We start from the raw sequence: 21,027 nt of genomic DNA on the forward strand, positions 1-21,027 counted from the left end.
AAACTTCCAGGCAGTATAACTTCGGTCTCCGGTGGGCGATTTCGACCCGGACAACGGTTCCCGCCTCAGCAGCAGATCCTCTCCAATAGCCCGGGCATCAAGTACAGGATAATAGACAGGATAGATGCCGGAGGGAGCGAGGGTCTCGGGAGCTCTAGGCTCACGCGGCCATCTTGATCACGCGCTAAGCTCCTCCTCCTCATCGCTCCCAGTGTTAGTCAAAATCGTGACCATCAGTACAACTCATTCATGAAAACCCCTTTCAGTGAGCAGTTTTCTCCAGTACAGTCGAAAGTTTTATGCAGTAATCCCAGTAACAATCACAGTTCCATAGGCCACCTGAAAGATGAATAAAACAATGTTGACACAACTAAAACAAGTGCACTGACCAAATAAACTTAACACAAAAAGTTAAAAACACATGGAGAACAATACCCGAACCCGCTGTTATTGACAGTTACAAGTGTACCGATAGCTCTTCGTCAAGATTAAGACCTTCCTTTTTGACAATCACATGTACAAACAAATACAAGGGACGGCGATGGGTACCTGCTTCGCCCCCAGCTTTTCAGGCTTGTACCTCGGCTGGTGGGAGGAGCAGGTAATCAATAAAATCGGATTATTCAAAAACCACGTCGTTCTTTGGCTAAGATACATTGACGACATCTTCTGTATCTGGAAGGGTACTGAGGATGCGGCCAAGGAGTTCGTCAAGGCCTTGAATGTGTATGAGTTTAATCTTTCTTTTACAAGTACCATCGATGCCAGAGAACTCGAATTCCTTGATTTACAACTCACCATCAAAAACAACAAACTATGCACTAAGCTTTTTAGGAAGGCAACATCAGGTAATAGCTTACTGCACGCAGGTAGTTGTCACCCTAAAAAACTCATACGAGTATTCCCTATGGAGAACTTTTAAGAGCTCGCAGGAATTGTAGCGAGGAAGACAATTACCTCATTGAGAAAACCATTATGACCGAAAGGTTTTTAGCTAGAGGTTATGATGCTACCCTAGTCAATGAAGCAGCCGAGAAAGTTGACAAGTTGAACAGGCAAGAACTATTATTCCCGGCTAATAATGTTAATGATCATGATTTGAATGAACCCATAAGGTTTATTACAACTTTTAACAATCAGGCCTGGGAAGTGAGAAAAAGCCTTAAAAAGTTTTGGGAAATTCTGCGTAACGATGAAGATTTATGTGAACATGTAGGTGAATATCCAGCTCTCACATTCAATAAACCGAGATCACTGGGTGATACACTATGTAAAAATATGTTGACTGACACCAAAAAGAGTGACATAAAAGGATTCTTTACCTGCAACAAATGCAAAGCTTGCAAATTCAGCAATAATTGTAAATCTATCAAACTCTCTAAAGATCAAGCACCGATGACAATACAGAAACATTTGAGCTGTAACACAGAGTACGCAGTGTATGCACTCAGATGCCCCTGTAACAAATTCTATGTGGGCAGTACCATTCATAAATGCAAGGTCAGAATACTAGAACATCGTAGAGCCATCACAAAAAATGATAAAACTTATCCCATCGCAAGACACTTCCATGAATTTCATGGACAAAATCCGAATCTTCTTAAGTTTGTTGTCCTGGACCACATCCCGGTGAGGTGCAGAGGTGGTAACAGGACAAGAGAGCTTAGAAGACTCGAGTCCAAAACCATCATAAAATACAATACCATGGCCCCAGAAGGTCTTAATCTTGACGAAGAGCTATCGGTACACTTGTAACTGTCAATAACAGCGGGTTCGGGTATTGTTCTCCATGTGTTTTTAACTTTTTGTGTTAAGTTTATTTGGTCAGTGCACTTGTTTTAGTTGTGTCAACATTGTTTTATTCATCTTTCAGGTGGCCTATGGAACTGTGATTGTTACTGGGATTACTGCATAAAACTTTCGACTGTACTGGAGAAAACTGCTCACTGAAAGGGGTTTTCATGAATGAGTTGTACTGATGGTCACGATTTTGACTAACACTGGGAGCGATAAGTAAGCCCACTTGGGCAGGATCTAGCGAACGGGCATTACTGAAGTAATTGTGATAGTTTCATGTTTTATTTGTCGGCGTGACCCACATATTACTATTGTGAATAGGAAGCCTTGTTAAACAGTGAACACATTCCGGGGCGTGCCAGTGCCCAATCTGTTTTTTTGATTTTGTACTGAATTTTTGCCCACTGGGGCTTTACTTTGTTTATATTGGTGCTATGATAACGCCCAATGAGGGTACGTGCATCCTAACATGTCTCTGTGCGCACTTGCGCCTTGATAAAGTTTTTTGAATTTTGAATTACTTTATGCAAATGTTTATAGCTGCTCTAAGTTCCATGTATTTAATCATTTTGCCTGTGATGAAATATCGCTTGCATCAATTGCCACATGATTTTGAATGAATTAAAAAAAAACGAAAAATGATGATGAATTCGAGTATGTTGTTTATGTCTATTGCAGGTGACCGGCACTTGCGCTTTAATTGTAAAAAATAACACAGTCTGTTGCCCGTGAGAAAGGAGAGACTTTTAACTCCGAAACGCGTCGGACCTGGTGTGAATAAACACGCATTTTGATTGTGGCCCCGGCTCCAGTGTTCTTTCGTCCCGTGAGGGGAAAGTGAGACGCAGTGGTATTGAGTGGAATATATATATATATATAGAGAGAGAGAGAGAGATAGAGTTATTTTCGGTCTGATTCACAAGCACTATTGTATTGTATGGTTGATTATATTTATAAAGTGCTTTCGTCTTCTGATGAGGCACCAAACCACTTTAACGATAAGTAGCACACTTTTGCATTGAGTGTTATTGGTTTGCAGCGTGGCCTATATGAGAGGTGTGGCAGTGTTATGTGTAATTACCAGAGTTGTGCTCTTACCACACTATATGTTATGACGCTATTCTAGGGTAGCTTTGGAAGCTTGTACCAGCTCTGCAGAGATCAATCAAGTAATACGTCCAAACCTTTTGAGGGTTCTGAAAACCTTCACCCTGGACTTTAAGCAGATGAGGTAGGCTTCTAAGGTCAGGCCATAATTCTAAGGCCAGACCATAAATCAAGGCTTATATCTGAGGCAACAGTAGGAATGCTGGTGTGGCGGCTAAGAACACTTTCAAAGCTTGAGTACAAGGGAAGCAGCATCTTCAGTCCTTTCCATGGCAAACATCTGACTTCAAGCAGGGATCCTCTCCTTGTTTTTCTTTTCTCTGTCAAGTGCAGGTATTTTATAAGTTGCTGGTGGTAGAAAGCTTTTCTTAGCGACATAACTAGCTTGTGATTAATGACTGCCCCTATGCCGGTGCTAAAAAAAACCTTCATAACGATCAGCATACTTTTGCAGCACTTCCTGGTACTTAGTTTTAGAACAACATTAAGAAGCCTTGCTCTGTGGTCTCTCAAAATGGCACAATCAGTGTGTGCACCCTCAATTCCCACTCTTCATTGGAGCAGGGTTAAGACTGATTTGCATATGGCTGAGTCCAAACTGAGGTTGCATGGTGTGCAAAATAACGTTGGATATGGAAGTGGCTTGAGTAATTACGAGTGACTGAGATTTAATGCAAGCATTCCATCCATTACTTTTTTGTATACTTTAGTCTGTCATGCTAAGTCGGTATGCCCAGATTTGAGTCCCATGCACACTGTGCCATTGGAACCAATCTCTACCTGTCTGATGAGCCCTAACTTCAGTGAAACCCGCCCTTGGTTGCATGTGTTCCAGCTTAGGGTTGACTCCGCTGGGCAGTTCAGCCTGGATTGTTCCTACTGGAGCAGGGTCAAGACTTATTTGTATATGGCTGGGTCCAAACTCAGGTGGCATGGTATGCAAAATAACAATTGACTAGAATGTGTTGCAAGTAGTTACCATTGACTAAGATTAATTCAAACATTCCATCCATCGCTTTTTTGTATACTTTAGTATGTCACCCTAAGTGGGATGGCTATGCCATGTCTTGTGCACACTGTGCCATTTGAGCCAAGCTATGCCTGGCTAATTAGCCCTAACCTGGGCAAAAACCGGTCCTGGATTGCTTGTGCTTTGGTGCAGGGAGGACATGGACTGTTCCCATTGGAGAAGGGTCAAGACTGATTTGCATACGGCTAGGTCCGAAGTAAAGTGGCATTGTGTGCAAAATACCATTGGACTGGGATGCGCCCCCTGAGTATTTACCAGTTTCTGAGATGAATTCAGGCATTCCATCCATCAAATTTTAGTATACTTTTGTCTGTAATTAAATCTTCCATGCCTTCTTGCCAACAGGCTGAGCCTTTGGTTCTTTCTCACACCTCATTAAAATAGCTAATTACTGCCACTAGTGTGAAGTGATGTAGTTATTGTCCTACAGTATGAGTGTTTTCTACGTAATGGGGATTTGAAAGGTGTTACCATCAGTGAACAGATTTTTGGATGTTGTTGATTTAATTGTTTTTGGTTACTTTCGCACACACTTTCTGCACTCTTCCTGGAGACTCCCTGGTTCTATTAAAATGAGATTCAATTTGAGGACTACCTACTGAATGTGATTGTAATTCTAGGAACAGTACAGTTAATTGTTCTTTATATTATTACATTGCAACCATTAAAAAGCTTAAAGGATGAAATGAACATTGTGTAATTTCCAATAGGAACATTAAATGGTGAAATAAGACTGGAGAACATTTATTACTTCTACATAGGGATTTTTGTAATGGTGTGCATTGAAGTATACTACTGTTTATCACTCTAGTTTTTCTTCTGTACGGTATGACATGCCATAATAATATATTTCTATTAATGGTAGACCTCTTGCATACAATAAGACAGTGAAAGTATTACTCGATATTCACATAAATTAATATTATGCGCCTACACATAGTAAGAGGTGACAAAATAATATATTCTTAATATTGGTAGATATTTTACATACAAAAACCAGTGACACCACACACACGCCTATGATATTGTCAAGGTCTGGACACTGAGAAGGTCTGTTGAGTCTCCTTTTTGATTGCCCAAAGCCAACTCCTTCCATTTTCCAGGGTGTCACCCGGAACAGAATAGTAGACGTGAAAGGTTTCGAGTGTGCCCATAAGAGGGTTCTAGTTAGGAGGAAAACCATAAGCGGTGAAAAAAAACTCTTGGAAGATCTTGTAGATCTTGACTTAAAATGAAGAAGAATACTAAAGTGACTAGCAAGGCATCTGTCATGCCCCGCGGTCCAAGCTCGTCGACGCTGCAGTATTTAAGGAACCCCGAGGCAAGTAGACGCGCTTAGTGTTCTTGCTTCGAGCTTCATTTCGGTCCCACGCTTAGTTGCCTGACTTCCGGTAGAGCATTTCCTGTTTCCGTCTTCGTTCTTGTGTGCGAAGGCGGCTTGCTGTATCGTTGCCGCTTTCTCCTCCATATGTGACGTTTCGTCCTGCGACCATCCCCACCATTGCTAGCAGGTCGGACATCGCCTCTCTCCCCTTAGTGCAGAGAGAGAGGTTCCTGCAGTATTCCTGGCTTTCTGTAGCACTCAGCATCTGTTATCTTTTCCAGTGTTCGTGGCTCACAGCAGTGCTGAATCCCAAGCGCTTTCTTTCCTTACAAGCCGGGCGGTTTCCATTGCACTCCACGTTTGCTAGTGAGTGTCTAAATCCGCATTTTCCGGCCCATACTGTATCAGTTGTCCCCCTCCTTATTTTCCCCCGTTATTTCCTGTTTGTGGCACTCAAACCAGTGGCGGACTCTGCTCTTTCTATCGGCCAGGCGTTATTCAGTATACGTTTAGCCTGGTAGTGTTCTTTTGGGTTGCACACACTAGTGTGGGTGTTTCCGCACCATTTCCTATTAACGAAGGTATCCAGTCGTTCCCTTGGGATATTTGCGTGGATCACTGTGCTGACTCTCCTTCCAACAGAATCACGGTAACAGCGCAATGCGCTGCTTTATTCTTCAATAAGTGTATGCTATATATGAGAAGGGGAACTCAGGGGGACTCTCTATTGTTTTGACAGGTTGTGATATATGTCTCAGTAGAACAACTACCCTACACAGTGGTCTCAAGGCAAAGTAGAATCCGGGGAGTCGGTAGTCCTTCAACAGAACTGCTGGGGGTAAGCTGCATGAAGGAATAGAGTAGGCTCTAGTGCTGGTTCCTACTCCCTTCTAACGTTGTGCTCTCATTTACGTAGGATGTTACATTTGACTCCTTGACGCCTTCACTCTACAAGATTAGAAGTCACCACACAGTGGTAGGTGAGGTCAAGTGTCGAGTTATACAAGAGGGTTGTTCTTATGTAATAGTACTTACACAGTCTTTATTTTTACAGGGTGTGTGCGAGGTGTGTGTCCCCTTTCTTCAGAACCAGACGCCAGTTACGCCATTGAAGTGCAAACCCGCCTTCCCTTGTTTCGTTTCCCTGTTTTCCCCTGGCAAGTCTTCCGAATCTCTAGAGCCTGATAGAGTCGGAAGACCGCTGGGGAAGACTGAGGTATTCTCATCAGGTTCCGGACGCTCCTGCAGAACTTTCTGGCAGCCCTTACAGCATCAAATTCCACCTGACATCAGGCAGGAGAAAAGTTAGCAAGCTATCCAAAGGTGAAGTCAAAAAGAGGTTCCAGGTATTAGAAGCAATAATCATAGACAAAAATAGTAACAGGGGAGTGAAGAACGTGACAAAACAATGAGCTGTGATGCATCCTTGAGATGGAAATGTCTCCTTTTATATAATTCAAATAGGATCTGGGATTGGGTACCTTGGAGAGCACCCTCTTGAGAGACTGCTGTTTTGTAAGGGGCACTTTATAAGGCTTGTTCATACTCCACTTTTGGAACTTATTGCATTAGATTGGCTCACAAGAAAAAAGGCCAAGAATTACATTCTTCACCAAGAGCAACATTCTGCAGTGTCTCCACCACCCTTCAATCAATCAATCAGGATTTATAAAGTATGACAAATCATCCGTGAGGGTCTCAAGGCCCTTCATGCCTGACACTTGAGGTAGCTTGGAGAACACTCCTCTGGGTGACCGTGACAGGGAAATCTAGGCAACAGGGACGCTCAGTCATAGTGTTGCCCAGCAGCATGAGACCGCTCCTTCCTCTTTTGAACACATGTAGACTCTGGTAAGCTCTTGGCACAGATCTTGATGCACATATAACAGATTTTTTTTTTTTTTTTTTTAAAGAGTTTTACATAAAGCTAGCCAGACTCGAAGGTATCGGAGCGCTTTACAGCATTATCAATCATAAGATACATTAATATCGTAATATGCACAACGGGCCCTTACGCATCGTGTAATATCTTTGCAACAAGCACAGGGTCACTTGTGAGATATGTTAACACCGTTGTATGTGCAATGTCTCAAGATGTTTCGAGTGGGTCGTTGTAGCAGGCACCATGTCTCTTGACAGGATTTGGTCAGGGAAGTGTGGTATGATATCCTCGTAAGCACTGAGTCGCTTGTAAGAGATGTTAACACAGTTGTGTGTACAGTGTCTCAGGTCGCTCCGAATGATCAAGTCGTAGATAGCACCCTGTCTCCTGCCGGGGTTTGATCTGAGATGTGGGGGATCACTGAGGTAGGTTTCTCTTCAAATAAAAACAAACCTAAAATAGGGAGGAACTAAATCGAACAAGCGGATAAGTGAGAGAGCAGTAACCATCACAATATTAGATGTATAATATTTAACATCTTGAAAGTTTTCCTAATACAGGTGAACATCGCTAAAGATCTGACTTGTCAGCTCCCACCCTATTGAACAAAATGTTGTGAGTTTATCTCTGCTGCAATCTGTTTTCAAATACTGGCTTAAAAATGGCAATGTCTCATTCCTGGCGAGGAAACCTTTTGCTAATGCTGGCGATCTTAAGACCTTCGGCCTGTGTCAGGCTTTCCTTTCCTCACAAATATCATTGAAAGTTGTTTAGTTTAATATATGAAAATGCTAAAAATTGTCATTTCCAAGTGTACTATTGCACAGGAGCAGACTGTCTCAGAAAAAGACGCGTGACTATAGTTCACTCCCTCATTCTGTCTAGACTTGATTACTGCTGCTTCCTATTAACAGGCCTTTCAAAGTGCACTGGGCAGGTTTGCACCTGGTCACTCACTTGGTCACTGGAAGCAAATCATTTGAACACATCACCACTTCTTAAATACCATCTAATGGTTTCCCATTGTGGCTATAAGATGGCATGTATCACTGGTAAAGTCTTACATAAAAGCACTCTCCTCTACTTGAACTGAATATTTGAAAACGTCTGGAGGACAATAGATGCTAAGCAGAACTGTTGGAATCAACAGCATCTATAGGTTTTATACTTTCTTCTTGATGAGTGGACCTTGACTCTATCAGTTCAGTTCAGTTCAGTTCATGAAGCTTTATTCGGTTCATACATGTAATGACCATAAAAGCACACGGCAAAAAGCAGAAATACAAACAAAATAAAAACACATTTAAAAAGTCATACTTCTCCTGTAATAAATAGATTTACAGATAAAACTTGCAGTATAAAAACATATATCTGGAGAATTCATATTAAAAAGCAACCTCATTGCATCTTCCATATTAGAAATACCATATTTTAAAAACAAGGGTTTTAAAAATGTAATCCTTACGTTCAAAAAGAGAGTGCAAATAAGCATAAAGTGCATGCTGCTTTGTTTTGAATGACCATCGCACGGGCAAGGGCCGACAGGGTACCTTTTTTGTTGGGGGAAGGCCACCAAGACATGTACCATTCCTAACCTTAATCCGGTTAAGACAAATCTGTGGGCTGGTCGGGTTACCATGTTCAAATACTGCTGGAAACCCTTGCTTACAATATATTTGTTATAAAGTTGAACAGTAGTGAGGGGACCAGTCCCAGCTAAACGTTTTTGGGTTCTAAACAACATAAAAGATTTTTTTATGTCTTGTTTGACAAGAACTCGGGGGGGACATAAATCTAGCAACAAGTTCAACCCAAAAATAGCCTGGTAGCTCTCAACAACATACTTGAGCCATGGGATTTTCATACAATTATCTAATTTGAGGCAATCTTTAATAACAAGTTGGTTGAACTCGGTCTCTTCCTTGTGCCAAATTGCTTGATAAAGCGGCAAAGGCCTAAATGAAGCAAGATCACTCAAATAGGCGACCCCAACCTCTTTATGAATAAACTCTGTTGGAGCAGAAGCAGGTAGACACATTAATTTCTTGAGGAAGATGTTTTCTTCCCTCTGTAAACAACCAACATTAGAGTAACCCCACAAACCTGCCCCATATAGGGCAATGGAGACACTTTTAGCCTTGAATATCTCCATCATGTCTCTGATTCGCCTATCCCCTATCTTTGCGGCGAATTTAAATATGCCATAAGAACTTTTGAAGATTTTGGTCCTAACACTTATTAAGTCCTGGGCCCAACTGCCATCACTCGAAAAAGTGACACCCAAATAGCAAAAATTATTTACTTGCTGCACTTTCACACCTTCTATAAAAAAAAGCATGATTCTTGTTAGTCTTGGCCCCGCAAATCATGGTGTGGGTTTTGCTTTTGTTTATCAGCAACTTGCTCTCCCCTATGAATTCAGAAAACCGGTCCATCAGGCGCTGCAAACCAATAGGTGTCTGGGATAGGAGCACAGCATCATCCGCGTAAAGCAGAACTGGCACACTAATCCCGGCGACCTGGGGGGCGTCGGCCTTAACTGTTTTCAGGACGGTTTTCACCCCATTAATAAATAAAGTAAACAACAAGGGGGCGAGGACACAGCCCTGTCTTATTCCGCGTTTCACACTGAAATTCGGGGTACACTCCCCATTGACCCCATATCGAACACACGCTTGCATCTTATTGTATAATCTAGCGAGGAAGAAAATGATTTCCTTGGGGGTGCCTAATTCTAACAAAACTGACCAAAGGAGCAAATGGTTAACTAGGTCAAAAGCGCTACTTAGATCGGCAAAGCAAAGATACAGATTACCATGCATAGCCTTAGTAAACTTGCCGATTAATAGTTCTAAATTCAAGCACTGATCTAGGGTCCCACGGCCCTTTCTAAAGCCATATTGGGAGTTGGCAAGAATCCCATTCTCCTCAGCCCACGTTTCCAATCTAGACAACAGCACCCTGCTCATAATTTTCACCGATGAGTCCAACAGACTAATCGGCCGATAGTTACAGGCTGATGCCTTGTCCCCCTTTTTGTAAATAGGGACAATAATTGAGTCTCCCCATGTGGGTGGAATCAAAGTGGTTACCGCTGCATTGAGGACCAAAGTAAGTATCGGTCCCCAAATCAGTGGTTGGGCCTTATAAACATCGATGGGGACTCCGTCGGGCCCCTGTGCCTTTCCCCCCTTGCTAGCTTTAATACTACATTCCACCTCACCTAAGGAGATGTCTAATGAAACAATGGGCCATTGCCTTTGCTCATTGTCAGTTGGGACACTATCTTGGAAAATGGCTGAGAAATGGGACACCCAGGCCTCACTCCCCACATTAGAAGAAAGTTGGGGGATTTTATCATTTTGTAGGAAGGGGGAATTAATGGTAGACCAGAATAAGCGGCTGCCCAAGGTTTCTGCCGCCTGTGTTAAATTATCCCAAGCTTCCTGCTGTAGTTCCTTCTTCCTTCTAATAAGTGCCGTTTTATAATCGTATCGCAAAAGTGCGACTTGATTCTTATCCCTGGGTATAAGGGCTAAAGCTTGTTTAAGTTGGGTAAGAAGGGCTGTGCAAGCATGGTCAAACCAACCCTTGCCCTTGCCTCTCGTACCCGGCTTGTTTCCAGTAAATATATTATTAATAGTCATATTGATATTAATAAAATTAGTCACAACAAAGGTAGGCAAACACCCTGGTGTTAAAATAGCGTTAATGTCTTCCAAGTTTTTAGATATGATTATGGGCACTACTACTGCAGATTTTTCCCCTTTCCACCTTAGCCTAGTCCCGTTTACTCTATGCGGCTCGATGTTAGCTAAAATTCTTGACGCGGCTGGTCTCTACACTTCCATGATTCGATTTGCATAGTAATACAGTTATGATCGCTCAAATTAGAGGCATCCCTTATCTTGATCAGACAAAGGGGCACTAAACTAGATGAGACCAGAATGTGGTCGATGCTAGAGCTAGCGTTCCTCCCAGTGAATGTGGGAATAGAAAAACCACTGGCCTCTACATTAGGCCTAGCCAGCTCTAAATCATAAGTTGCCATTACACTATTAATGGCCTCCCCATAGGTGTTATGTGGGAAATGGGGCGTGTTCACACCACTGTTATTTTGTACCCCACAAGCCCTAGAGGAGGACAAACCACAGATTGTAGAATTAAAATCACCTAACCAAATAAAAGTAAAAATACATTTTGCTTCTGCTACAAGCATCATGAGGGCACTATCAAGCTCATCTATTACTTTGTGCCGAGAATTATTAAAAAATATTGTTATAAAAGTTTATTAAAAGCACTTCTATGCCTTCTGGTAGTCGCACCCAAAGAATTTGGGAACGGGTTCCGACTGACAGATGTTTTACAACCGTCAGCTTTAGGTCTACTGATATAAGAAAAAGCAGTCCCCCCTTAGCTCTTCCATGTCTGGACTCTGAAGCTTCTAGGCTATAACATACATAGCCATTGAGACTTGGTTTGACAGTACACCAAGTTTCTTGGAGACATAGAATGTCATATGATCTAATCAAAGCCTCCCATCCCAGTTTGTTTCCCTTAGAGGCCCAACCAGCTATATTCCAGCTGGCGACGGAGATACCCCCAAAGGAACGACTATTAGGCTCATCTTGGGCAGTATTGGAGTTATCTCCGTCACCACGTACTTCAATCACAGTCACACCCGGACTCCCGTCTACATCATTAATCAATTCCTGGTTACTCTCAATGACATTTACTACCGTTGACCCACTATTAGTAGTTTCCAGATTGTCATTCACCTGAAGACCCACAATGGCTAACCTTGTCACACTGGATTGATTAGACAGGGCACTCAGGGTAGTGGCCAACTGGGGTCCAGAAGCCTTCTGATGTCAATCATTCTGATCTAGGGAACTCAGGGATTGATATCTGTTCTGGACAGGGATTTCGAAAACTGATCCATGATTGGGTAGAAATGATCTATCTCTAGTGGTAGCATGATTAGGAGGAAGGGCTCTATCTCTGTTAATAGCATGAGGCGTCTTGCTAAGATGATTGTAAAAGTATCCCAAAGGTCGTACAATTACATCAGTCTCGTTCTGTGTTAAGGAGGCTGCTCTTAACAAGATCGTCGCAACATGCTGGGGGTGTTGGAAGTTAACAATGACACAGTCACCCCTACAGGACTTTCTTGTATTACCGATCCAACTAACCCTTCTGGTTGATATAATTTGGTCAGAGAACTTAACCGGGAACCCACAGTGCCTGTTTAGCCAGAAAATCGTTTTATTTTTTAATGAGTCCTGCGACTCTAAAATGGTTCTGCTCTGGTTAAGATCTAGGGAGGGGACATTGGTTAGAACAACAACATAGGGTACACACTCAGGTGGAAGGTCTACGGATCGATTGTTGTTGGGTGCAGCTTCCCTTACTGGTCTTGCAGTCACTACAGGCACCTGCACGGTTCTACTTATCTTACATGTCGACGCTCCACTCAAAGTTGCTGGTACTACTTGGGCCTGCATCGCTCGTCTGCCTGCTTGTGAGCCTAATGTAGCTGCTTTCACAGAGCAGGCGCTTCCATTAACTAGCTTAGGGGCAGGTTCAACTCCTGGACCATCCCTCACTGGGGGCCTAGGATTAGCCATCTTAATCGTATGCCCGTCTAGAACACTCCCTAGTCTAGATACTTCAGCTGTTAATTGATCTATTTTAGTAATTAATGGTTTGACAATCAGCTCAAGTTTACTCTCTATAATACCAACTAGCATGTCAAATTGCTCGGTGTTAATAGTAACTGTATTGTCCTTAGTCAGGGTCCCCTTGTCACAGACGGAATTCTTAGGTGCAGGTTCTGCTTTTCTTCGGGTAATATTTCCTCCCCATTTAGTAGTCACTTTTCTGCATGCCCTCACTGAGCGTGGGACCGGCGGGCATTGCTGTGGAATATCCTCCGGGGCTACTAGTAGATCTTCAATCGGGGCACAGACATCTAAGACTACTGTGGATAAAACTTCAGAATTACAACCGGTAACCACAGACTCAGCAGTGTCAATAGTATCCTCTTTGGAAAGTCCCAGGGGCAGATCAGATAGATTATCTCGTCCTAAGGATTTTCTCCTGTCGCTGTTAATCTTGCTTACGACTTTAACTAGATAATTGTCCATGATTGACTTTTGTTTAGTCATCATGGGATTAACAGTTGCCACAGCTACTTATGGATGTACGGGCTGTAGGTCTCAGGGGGTACAGATCCAAGGTACTCAAAGTCCCAAATGCATGGGAAACCCACTAGCTCCCAAAGTCTTACAACACAATCACAGAACACTTACTGGAATCTGGGTGCGGCAACCAAGGGGTGTGGCCCAGCCTGGCCTCGATCGGCCCTCGGAGGGCCACAGAGGGCCCGCCCTTTGCCCGGGCTTAGCCCGGTGTCGCCCGCGCGCGTCCGCGACGCGGAGGTGGCAGCTGGTCTTTATGCGCCTCCGGGCGCGCTCAGGCGGGAAGTGGGCGGAGCAGGATGCCGCAATGCAGCTGGGAGCTGTAGTCTCCCCCCACGGCGGCCGTGCGAAGCAACAGGCAATGGCAGCGGGGGAGAACAAACAGCGTTAGGGCCCCAGCGGTGACGGTGTCAGCCCCAAAAGGTAAGTGCATCAATCCCCCGCTCCACCGAGGGGGCAGCTGGTATTTATGCACCTCCGGGCGCGCTCAGGCGGGAAGTGGGCGGAGCAGGATGCTGCAATGCAGCTGGGAGCTGTAGTCTCCCCCCACGGCGGCCGTGCGAAGCAACAGGCAACGGCAGCGGGGGAGAACAAACAGCGTTAGGGCCCCAGCGGTGACGGTGTCAGCCCCAAAAGGTAAGTGCATCAATCCCCCAACTGTCAAAGCGAGCTCTCCAAACCCAGATGGATTAAAAACACTCTATCATTTCTACTCTTGTGGACTTCAGGCTCACTTTTGGATGTTAATGGAATTTTGTACGGTCATAATACCATGGGCACTGTTGTCTCATTTGCTCTCAGATGTATCCTCTCTTTAAAATGACCCAACTTTTTGTCCTTTACCTCTTAGGCTGAAAGTGGTTTCCACCTGGTCATTTTATCTTCATTGGAAGCGAATAGTATTGTGTGGCTCTGTTACTTCTAAGATCTTTTTCCCAGAAGCAAAGGAGATCGCACTCCATCATAATTCGAGCTGGAGACTAACTAACTTCTCATCTCAACATCTTCGCCTACTCCCCACCCCACACAAGCCTTTCTCATTCGCCTCCCATCCCCCGTCGCTATTCTGAGTTCCATTTTCACGCACAGCCATGGATCCCACCTCACAGAGATTATTTGACACCAAGCTGAAGACATTGGACCACAATGCGGTTACTTGCTCAGTGCTTTCCTCAGTCCCATGCTGTAGCTTCCTACTCGCCTCCAATAGTTACTATCTTAGTGCCTTCCCTAGTTACTCCCCACCTCCCACAGTTGCTACCTTACTGCTTTCCTTAGTCCCATGCTGCATCTTTCTCCCCGCCTCCCATATTTAATGTCTTAGTGCCTTCCTTAGTCCCATGCTGCAGCTTCTCCCCGCCTCCCATAGTTACTTCCGTAGTGTTTTCCTTCATGACTTGCTGTAACTTCTTCCCTCTATATGGGCACCCTTGCTGTCTCATTTAGATTCATGCTGCCGCCTTGTTAAAGCATTCCTGTAGCTTTGACTTTCACTTGTAAGGCCCTTTAATCCACTCGCGTCATATATGTGCTGTTCAAAACCACAACATTAAATAAATAAACTGTTATTTGGGAACATTTCCTTCAGATGTGAGAGGGTACCTGGTGCAGCAGTCCTTCACCTTTCGGTTTCTGTGGACCCCACTGAGTCACTGCTGGAAGTGGAGGACCCACCCGAGCGATGTCTACGTTTTGAACCTTAAAACAATGCATAAAGATACTGAAACAAATGTACATCAAACACATGCACATATAATGACACATTTTATTTAATTCAAAAGTTAAAAAAAAAGAAAAATTTTAATAAGAAGGGTTGAGCTTTCCTAAATGTGGTTTTATTTCTAAAAGGCAAAATGATCTGCTGCGGGCTGGCATATCACTTTCTCTTTTTTGCTGCTAGTGCATGCTCTCTTTTTGGGGGCGATGCCAGTGTTTCAAGTGAGACCACTAGTCCACTATGCCAGATTCTGTTTGCTATGTCTGTGCTGCTCTGACAAATCAAGCTAATGATACAAACCGGGCCGGCTTTAGGGCAGTGTGACTGGTGCGGCCGCACTGGGCGCTGATCTGTGGAGGGGGCGCCAACCTCAGGGGAGGCTCTGTGTTTAGCAGTAGGTTATGATAGGAGAGATGAGTTGCTATTTTGCCTGGTGGTAGTGAGAGAATCCGAGGAGGCGGCCATGGGGCATGGGGGCGCCATAAATGACTGTCGCAGCGGGCGTCACTCGTGCTAAAGCCGGCCCTGAATTCAAACTTAATTTCTAGACGGTCCCTAGATAGATGCGGACAGTGCTACTGGGCAGGGCCGGACTGGGAACCAAAACCGGCCCTGGCAAAGTGCTCGGCCGGTCCCCCAGGGCTTGGGGGTGCCTCCGAGCTCTGTGCCAGGGCCGGTTTTCGGCCGATTTTGTTACAGGGCCGAAACCCCCAGGGGCCCAAAACCGGCCCCCACCCGTGCGGCGCACCGGGAGATTGTCCGGTGCCCGCTACTGCCAGTCCGGGCCTGCTACTGGGTCTTCTCCCAACACCTAAAAACAAGAAGTTGTGCTTCTGGGCTTAATATTAGCAAAGAGACGCATTGCCATTGAATGGCAAAAACCGACGCCCCTGAAGTGTGAAAGATGGTTGAAAGACATGTGTGACTGGGCAACTGCCGAGAGAGTAAGAAAGAAACAAGTTAGGAGAGACGACAAATAAAAAGACGACCTCCATGCATGGACGGTAATGATAACCGACCTGACTGGGACAGCCAACCCATAAAATCCATAAGGCACACAAACACAGGCTAGCTGAACAGACCATACATTATTCAGACAGCAAAAGGAATACAGATGCCTGTCAGGGGGGATGGGGGAGTTAAAGGGATGAGTTGGCATTAAAGCAAATAAGCAGGAAACACCGACATTAAAGGTATTTATCATAGAGTGGGAGAGAGAGACAGTCTAAAGGCCACAACATCAGTAAATCATGTCTTAACATGAAAGATGCATAAGTATGTATAATGACCAGCGGAGCACGAACCCGTTGGAAGAGTTACTGTACGATCTATGCCAGACAATGCTGTTGTATGTATTTTTGAAATGCCAATAAAGTTGTTAAAAAAAAAAAACCTTAATTTCAAGACTCAAATTTCAAATTCTTCATATTTACAGAGTGTTTTAAAAAGATTAATTTTACATTTTGTTTTCCTAGTGTGTATACTTTATTAATCTGCTAATATTATTTAATTTTCTAAACAGTTGCGACCTGCCAGTGGCACACGGATTTCAGGTTAAGAACTGCTAATCTAGTGGACACCCTAAGGCACATGAAATTCACCATATAAAACAAGTAAGATTCTGAGGACAAACAATGCAATTAAACAGGGAAGGAGCACTAGAGCTGTTCTGTAAGGTGAATATTTCATAATATTTAATGATGCACACTCTCACGGCTGAGTTAACACCCTCTGAGAAACCCAATTATGCAGCAGCCAATTGCAAAACAGGAGGTAATGGAACAGCAGCCAGAAGCTTTGCTAGCTAGAGTGGGCCAGGATGTTGAATGTATGCATTTTGATCTAGTGTTATTGCAAATGACAAGCTAGGGAACTTAATTAAACGGCATATGCTGATATGAAATAAGCGCATTAGATGGTACACGTAGGATTCAAACTTTACTTAGACATGGCGATATAGTGATAACATGTATACCTGGTGCATAGTCCAGATGCGTTTGCTCTGTTGGTGCAAAAAAACCTGAGGGACAGACATGTCACAAGCTGATGGGACAAAGATAAATAGAAAGGGATCAATAATAAAGCAAGGATGTTCAATATATACAGGTTTCAGCTGAAGGATACTGAAATCCTGGAGTTTTAGACGCGACAAAGGAGTTTAAAGTGTTTAGGAGCACAGAAAACAATAGCGGTGTCTGTATTTGGGAGCAATCACTGGAATATTAGGAAACGAAAGAAAACAGATGTGAGCAATTGCTTTTTATATTGCCTGACATAACCCACTGCAACAACAGGAACACAATCATGGAAATATTAGATATGGGGTAAGAGTAGTAATAACCAAATGGAATGCCCAGGACAAGATTGACTCGTGGTAAAGGTAGAACTTTACAAGTAGTGAGAGTCAGGGATAAGACGCGTATAATTGTGTTAGTGGGAATCTGTGAGTATCCTGAGTCCTTATGCAGTGTGGCCAATAGAAACACTCACAAGTTCTTGGCAGTCCAGAAGTTCTTGGCAGTCCAGTTCCAGTACCCCACATAGGTTAGGTATTCAAAGGTCCTTCAGAATGCCAGCCACCAAGTAATTGGGCTACACTAGAATAATTCATCAGGCTGAGTTGGTGCCCCTGGTTGAAGGAGTCTGGCCTGCTGGGTGCACCTCATCTGCAATGTTTGGGATATTTGAGTCGCAAAACTGAGCCCGGCCCCAGCATCCTCCATTAAAATGGCAAAGGTCTTACTGCCTCGGTGAGGGTCTGCAAGTCAGTTCTGGGATCCAGCCATCCTCCGCGCGCTGGCAGCGTACAGACATTCAGTGCATCTTTAAGAGGCAGCCCTTGGCCCCTGGCATTCAAGGCAGACTCAGCATCTCCTGTACACCATGGCTCACCAGCTCCTGAGTTCTAAAGCTGCTCTTCAGCGATCACCGTAGGCGGAATTAGAATGACGCAGGCGCATCTTATTTAAAGTCCTTAGCCTAGCGATTTGAAGTTAGGGACAGCACCTCGGGCCATGCTTCTCCAGTCGATTTCACCAGCTGGAGATCCCTAACAGTATGCGGTCACCATCCGTGTTCATCACTGGGTAAACGGGTATCTTGAATGGCTCAGGGTGGGATTACCTGGCTTGTGTACACGGCACACTGGAATATGCCCTGCTTCACTGTTGGAACGCCAGGCCTAGGGATTAAGGTGGCTTCACCATAAGGCCTGCCGATACAATCGACAAGATAATACTTTGCAAGGCGAGTAAAGTGCCAGATGATAAAGTAACCGCAAGGGTTCTTGATCATGGCATGATGTCCTTTGCGCTCAGCATTTTTCCAGTGGTATTTTAGGTCTTTTGCTTTTTGAAGAGTGCCCATTCTTGGGATCCACTTGACGACCCATTTTCACTGCTACTATTCGAGATAAACTGAGACATGTTGTCACACAAACATTTTTGGACTATGAATTGTACATCCAAGAACTGAGTCAAAACCCTCCTACTTTTCTCTATTTGTCAACCATCCCTTGAGAACATAACTCCCAAAAAATCGAAATTTGGGACACCTTTTAGAGGAGCATAGATGGTAAGCTTCCAACACCATGGATCTGCTATCAGGACTTTATTTTACTGGTACAATTCATTATGTTTATTAAACATATAGGGCCAGATGTGCGACCGTCCTTTCTGAAGCACACTGTATCTGAAGCCTATGGCCTGCAGCTGGCGAATCTCTGAACCCTGTGCCTGAAACCACCCACTTCTTCCCAAACCCTCCCAGAAGCCAGGCTGCACTCACAAAAATTACCTTTGACGTGAGTCACCCAGATTGATTGATTTTTATTTTAAAACATCTGTGCGCTTCCAAGGCCCAATCAGCAAGTCATCATGATGCATCGAAATCATTCCACGCAAACCAGTGGAAATGCAAAGAAGTAGAATTCCAAAGAGCTCGCCAAGCACTGGATCCGCTACAGGTACAAGGCATTTTATTTCTGTATCTTCATCACAAAAAAACACATTGATAGACGAAATGACCAGGGGGCTGGGCACCCTTCACATTTACTGCTCACAATAAAAGTATCCATGAGGGCCAAATCTAGGCTAAAGTTTAAGGGTAATAACTGACCATGTAATTTAGTTTAATTTAGATGCATCATATGTTAATTTTCCTTATGAGGCTATCCGGTAAAAACTGGCCCGGATCCAGCCGCCCTACACCTATGCTTTTTTACAAAATGGCTTTTGGGCGGCAGGGGAGGTGGAAGCTTGTCATATGTTCAAGAACCCACAGAAGAGGGGTGTTCACCTCTTTCCCTTGCTTTATGAAAAAATACTACATTGCTATATGTGTATCCAGGAAAGACTCCCCTCTTCTGGACAGTGTTTAACCGTGTTTAATTTTAAAAGAGGACTTTTAGTTCATTTGAAGTGGGTGGTCCCACCAAGCTCCAGTCAAATATGGGGTTTACAGTAAACACCTGCTATGTAGAGGCCCATTGCCTGTCAAAAGAGGCACCGCTCATGCCAAGGGTTTTGTATTATGTGTTAAGAGACCATCTTAGTGATATGTTAAGGAGCCATCGACAAAAGTTGCAGGCAGAGTCTGTCATTGAGCTTGACACCTCTGGTCCCAGTCTCCATTGCGCGTGTTCTGTGAGTTTAAGATACAGCACTGCCTGCAAGAATCTGGTCCCCTCACCTTCTGTAATACACCATGTGTGAGACTGAACTTTTTGCTTTGGATAATCTCCAATCCTTATAAAAAAAAGTGCATGTTGCTGGACACAGCCCTGGGCTGAACCAAAGGGTGTTATTTGATTTTGATTGTGAAATTTATATAGCGCTCGAATGGCCGAGGGCTTCTAGGTGCTGTGCGGAGGTGTCTGTCAAAATTTCAGTGGAAACGGTGAGCATTAGTTTGAAAATAGCCACGTTTTTAGTAGTTTTCTAAAGGAAAGTAACGTTAGGCAATTTTCAATATCTATCGGAAATGTGTTCCACAGTTTCACTGTGCTTAGGACAAAGCTACTTCCTCCCCAGCGAACGCTCTTAAATGTGGGTGTCTGGAGGAGTTTGCTCTGAGCTGAACGTAGGTTTCTGACAGGATGATACCAGGTGAAATGTTGTTCCAGGAACGCTGGTCCTGTTCCATGCATAGCTTTGTACGCTAGACATAAAGATTTAAATTCTATCCTCTTTTTCACAGGAAGCCAGTGGAGTTTTTTTAAGCCTTGGGAAATGGACTGGAATTTAGGGATATCCAACTGCATTCTGGCGGCTGCATTCTGCACCCGCTGGAGTCTGATCTTGTGCTGTTTTTGAAGGTCCAGATATAAGGCATTTCCGTAATCCAGTCTAGCCATGGCTAGAACCGTCACCAGTGTTTTTACTTCTTCAGGGGAATGAAGGCACTTTCCGGATTGACTTCTGTGTTAGAAAGACCAGAGAAGCAACCTTGTTGATCTAATGTTGGAAAGGCATTCTGTCATCAAATATGATGCCCAGATTCCTCACCTTATGGACTGGGGCTGGAAGATATTAACGTGTACCAGTTTACAAGACTCCTTTGGGATTATCACAAATGTGCATGTTGTTGGGCATGGTCCAGGGCTGACCCAGGAGGTGTTATTAAAGTGTCAATAGTTTCAGGACCCTTAGGGATTGTCACAAATGTGCATGTTGCTGGGCAGTATCTGGGGCTAGCCAAGAGGTGTTAACGTTTCTCAGTTTACAAGACCCCTTCGGGATTATCACAAATTAGCATATTCTGGGCAAGGTCCTATGCCGGGCCAGGGGATGATATACGATGGTCTCAGTTTAGAGAACCTCTCAGGAATGATCACAAATGTGCATTTTGTTGGGCATGGTCTTAGGCTGGCCTAGGAGGTTAATTAAGTGTTACCCTTTTCAGGACTTTTTAGGGATTGCCACAAATATGGATGATGCTGAGCAAGATATTGGGTTCACCCAGAGGGTATTA

The 21,027-nt window shown here is 44.0% G+C and overlaps 1 long non-coding RNA gene across 1 annotated transcript in view; it reads right to left on the bottom strand.

Annotated features, from left to right (window-relative positions):
• Window positions 1-205: 205 nt before the first annotated feature.
• The window catches only part of LOC146788986 (uncharacterized), a 50,768-nt gene continuing 29,946 nt past the window's right edge, over window positions 206-21,027 (bottom strand). Inside the window, exons 2-3 of the long non-coding RNA XR_014969737.1 lie at window positions 14,943-15,038; window positions 206-339 (exon numbers count right to left, since the gene is read on the bottom strand). This is a non-coding gene — a long non-coding RNA (uncharacterized LOC146788986). The remainder of the gene's footprint in view (window positions 340-14,942; window positions 15,039-21,027) is intronic.

Source organism: Triturus cristatus, chromosome 10 (genome assembly GCF_964204655.1).
Source record: "Triturus cristatus chromosome 10, aTriCri1.1, whole genome shotgun sequence".
NCBI classification, from domain to species: Eukaryota; Metazoa; Chordata; class Amphibia; order Caudata; family Salamandridae; genus Triturus; species Triturus cristatus.